Source organism: Austrofundulus limnaeus, unplaced genomic scaffold, assembly GCF_001266775.1.
Source record: "Austrofundulus limnaeus strain Quisiro unplaced genomic scaffold, Austrofundulus_limnaeus-1.0 Scaffold264, whole genome shotgun sequence".
NCBI lineage: Eukaryota > Metazoa > Chordata > Actinopteri > Cyprinodontiformes > Rivulidae > Austrofundulus > Austrofundulus limnaeus.
This window is the reverse complement of record NW_013952666.1, coordinates 21,314-25,961: the sequence shown is the minus strand read 5'-3', so window position 1 is coordinate 25,961 and position 4,648 is coordinate 21,314. Positions and strand designations below refer to the sequence as shown.

Sequence of the window (4,648 nt, the reverse complement as noted above, 5' to 3'; positions counted from 1 at the left end):
GCGGGCATTTGTGCAGGTTCAAGAAGGGTTATGTCAGAGTGTCACCTTTATCCAGAGACAACCTGTTAGTCCAAATGTTAACTAAAACATTAAATGTTTCAAATAAGAAATTGTACCATTTAAGATGTCCTTTCAATGTTAATGGCAGCAACACATGTCTAAAAAGCTGGGACAGAAAGGCTGAAAAAAAGTGGTTTGATTAAAAAAGAGCTGGAGGCGCATTTTGCAACAAATTTAGTTATATGGCAGCAGGTCAGTAAAAGTACTGGGTATAAAAAATGATTATGAAGTCTGCGAAAAATTGTCTAAAAATCAGGAACACTTCTATAAATCATTGTCTCCACAAGATGTCAAAGCTCATTTAAAATGGTTCATGTACACATTCCCCCCATATACACATGGGTTTTCTCCTGGCACTCTGGTTTCGTCCTAAATACCAAAATGGTTGTTTGTCTCTATGAGGGCCTCTGATGGACTTGTGACCTGTCCAGAGTGTACCCGCCTCTGGCACAGTGACTGCTGGACATGGGCACCAGTGACCACCTGTGATTATTGACAGAAGCACTCACTACTCAACTTGAAGCTTGTGTTCTGCTAAATCTGTATTGATAAAAACAAAATATAACCTCATGAAGTAGTTTTTTATGTTTGAGGTTCTAGTAATCAAACTAGCTATAATGATATAACCCTGTCTGGTCGAGATGGGGGTGGGGAGGTGGGCACATATTTGTTTTAGAGGTGGCCAGTCTATTTAAGCTTTACAGCAACATGTGGTGACAATACAGAAAAAACCATGTCCTGATGCATCTCAGTAATCCAGGTAGAAAAAATAAAAAAAAAAAGTAGGTCCTCTGGATGGGTTCTTCTTTAGTGAAACGTTTCATCTCTCCTCCAAGAGACTTCTTCAGTCTGATGAGTTTCAGGTGAACTCAGCCTTAAAAGCACTGCCTCCACATGGTGGACAAACAGGTTAGTCATATGCAAAAGAGGACCATCGCCTAACAATAGGCTTGATTAGCTCTGTTTAGTCACATGCAAAAGAGCGTTAAGTGTTAAGCGATGGCCCTCTTTCGCATGTGACTAAATAGAACTAATCAAGCCTATTGTTAGTCGATGGCCCTCTTTTGCATTTGACTAACCTGTTTGTCCATATGGAGGCAGTGCTTTTAAGGCTGAGTTCACCTGAAACTCATCAGACTGAAGAAGTCTCTTGAAGGAGAGACGAAACGTTTCACTAAAGAAGAACCCATCCAGAGGACCTATACAATTTTTCTTTTTGACAGAAAAAAAAAATCCAAAGTAGGAAAAAATGTCAACTATTTTTTTCTCGGTTACTTAATTAGATTTGCTCAAAGTTGCTCTCATAAGTTTGTTCTGAACTCACTCTGGTCTTTCCTTGCTTTCTTCAGGAGGTGAACACAAGCCTACACCCATCGGAGAAGCAAAACAACACTAACTCAACATGTCACTGAGCTGTCACTGACATGTCTTAATCCACGCTGTCGTCCTGATTTAAGGACGTGTCAGAAGTCGGCCCTGAGTCACACTTCTTGGCAGAGATGAGGCTCTTACCGCTCAGGAGTTGATATAAGACTGCCAGAAAGTTGTGGCTTTTTTTTCTCCTGCGCTAGCACTGCTGTCAGTAATCTTTTTCAGGAAGTCGCATCAAGTTTTTTTTTCTTGATGATACTTTAAAAATGTTGAAGCAGCTTCACGCTGTTCCAGCCAGTAAGACAGTGAAGTTTCGATGCCAGGCCAGTGGCAACCCAACTCCTGTTCTAAAGTGGTTCAAGAATGGGAAGGAGTTCAAGAGAGACCACCGCATCGGAGGCTTCAAGGTTCGTGACCATGTGTGGACCATCATCATGGAATCTGTAGTACCCTCTGATAAGGGAAACTATACATGTGTGGTGGAAAACCAGTATGGCAGCATTAATCACACCTACCAACTGGATGTAGTTGAGCGTTCTCCCCACAGGCCAATCCTTCAGGCTGGCCTGCCAGCGAATCGCACAGTAGTGGTAGGCAACGATGTGGAGTTTGAGTGCAAGGTGTTTAGTGACGCTCAGCCTCACATTCAGTGGCTGAAACACATAGAAATTAATGGCAGCCGTGTTGGACCTGATGGTTTACCCTACGTTCGAGTCCTGAAGACTGCTGGCCTTAACACCACGGACAAGGAAATGGAAGTTCTGCACACTTGCTACTAGGCGCGTCAGCAGAAGTCAGTCAATAATATACATCATGTCAACACCATGTGACAGTTTACCACCAATCACAGATCGCCAAATGTACTGTCCAGCCAATCACAAGACTCCCACCAGTCCGTTGTGAAGTCGTCCAGGGGCTATCAGAAAGATAAAGCGATGGACAGTGTCAAGGGGAAACAGATATAAATAATTAGACCATGACAGTAACTAAACCCAACAGCAGGCACAAGAACAGGACTATGACTAGTATGACTAGTTTCACACTGTTTAGGCTTTGTCATACCTTTGTAATATCTCACAAATCACTGGTGTAATTTTAATAAAACTGTCAGCATCCAGCGGAAATTTATTCCACCAATCACAGCAGAATGCTTGTCAGTGGTGGGGTTGGTTTTGAGAAAAGTGGTGTGCTATGTTACCATGCCAGTGGTTGTTGATGGGGGTGGGGGTTGTTGCTGTGCTAATGCTAGGTCGTAGCAGCTTATTCTGTGGAAGCTGTAATGAGGGAGCATTTTTTCGGAAGCTGGGAGCTTGGTTTTGTTGACAAGGCAGGACACCCTTCATTGGATAATGGTAGGGAAATTCTGCTAAGGTCTTAGCTTTGTGCTTCCCACATAGCAGACAGGTGTGGGCCAGATCTGGTGTCAAGTTTGGTACCGCTGGCTGACTGCTGGCGTGGCAAGTGGTTTGTCAACCAGATGTGGGTCAGATCTGCCAATAATGGCTCTGTTTTTAAAATGGCACAAGACAACTGGCCCATTTGTGGTTTGGTTTATGTGGTGCTGTCCCATGAATGGAGTTTCAGTGTTCCCTTGTGTTCCTCTGTGCAGCTGTCCCACCTCTGCACACCTGATTACCCTTGTGTTCCTCCCAGGTGTTTCTAGTTTGCCCTCATTAGTTTACCTTTATATTTGGTGTCCTGTCTTCAGTCCTTTGTCTGATCATTGTACTGTGTTGTCAGTCTGTTCGGTCCCTATGAGAGTTTTGAAGTCCRAAGTTATGCTACGTGAATGTAAGTGTTTTTTGAGCTGCTTGCCAGCCTCTTTTTGTTATTAAAACCTTTTTTGAGTACTTTGAGTGTCTGTGCCCTGGGTTACCTTTTTTTTTTTAGTCTGGATCGTGTCAGAATGATCAGACCAAACACCCAGCCCACAGACATATTTTTTCTCCCCACTACCGGATGACTGTGACCCGTCCACTGGTTTCCCCACGACCGGTTTTTCCTCAGCTGCTCTGGGGGAGCCGGTCCCATGCTTGCTGCCGGAGGAGCTCCAGATCACTCAAGCCCTGATCAGCGGGGCTTTGATGATGCTCTGGTGGTCTCCCACCCCTACCACCAAGCTCATGATCTGCCATCAGGTTGAAAGGGTCCTGTCGGCACGTCTGGAGCTGCTGGGGTACCCCGGCCACCAAAAACTCTGCCTTCGCCTGGAGGGTCCTGGCTGAGGACTCCGTCGCCCACCCACCCCTGCTGTTGTTCCAGGATCTGGTTTGTCTGCTGAGTCGTCCAAAGATCTGGAGTTGGTGGGTGGTTCGACAGCCGGTGGTCTCGGCGGTTCCACAGTCAGTGGTTCCGCAGCTGGTGGTCCCGGAGTCATGGGTCTCGGTGGTTCCGGTTCCAGTGGTTCCAGTTCCAGTGGTCTCAGTGGTTCCACAGTCGGTGGTTCCACAGGTGGAGGTTCCGGTCATTCCTGAGATGGTGGTCTCAGAGGTTCCACAGTCGGTGGTTCCACAGCTGGTTGTTCTGGAGTTTGAGGTCCCAGTGGTTCCACAGCTGCAGGTCTCGGTGGTCCCAGAGTCAGAGGTCTTGGCAGTCCTGGTGGTTCGTGAGTCTACCGCCTTCACCTCATCTTCGCCTGGGTCGTCGTTCCATGCCTCCTCTTCGCCTGGGTCATCGCCCATCGCCTCCTCTTCGCCTGGTTCGTCACCCATCGTCTCCATGTCGCCTGGGTTGTCAGACGTCGCCTCTTAGTTGCCTCTGTCGCCTGTGTTCGCCGTCGCCAAGGCTCCTGCTTCAGCAACCTCCGCCGTCTTCTCATTGCCTCCCCCTTCCTCCTGGGGCTCAACGTCTGCTCTCGCCTCCTGGGGCTCAACGTCTGCTCCTGCGGGGCTTCGCTGTGAATGGTTCCCTGGTCGGCCCCCAGGACTTTTGCTTCTTCTGGGATGGTTCCCTGGTCGGCCCCCAGGACTTTTGCTTCTTCTGGGAAGGTTCCCTGGTCGGCCCCCAGGACTTTTGCTTCTTCTGGGAAGGTTCCCTGGTCGGCCCCCAGGACTTTTGCTTCTTCTGGGAAGGTTCCCTGGTCGGCCCCCAGAACTTTTGCTTCTTCTGGGAAGGTTCCCTGGTCGGCCCCCAGGACTTTTGCTTCTTCTGGGAAGGTTCCCTGGTCGGCCCCCAGAACTTTTGCTTCTTCTGGGAAGGTTCCCTGGTCGGCCCCCAG

General features: G+C 48.0%; 1 pseudogene; it reads left to right on the top strand.

Moving 5' to 3' along the window:
- The first annotated feature begins 242 nt into the window (after nucleotides 1-242).
- Nucleotides 243-2,210, top strand: LOC106526182 (fibroblast growth factor receptor 1-A pseudogene; annotated as a pseudogene).
- The last annotated feature ends 2,438 nt before the right edge of the window (nucleotides 2,211-4,648 follow it).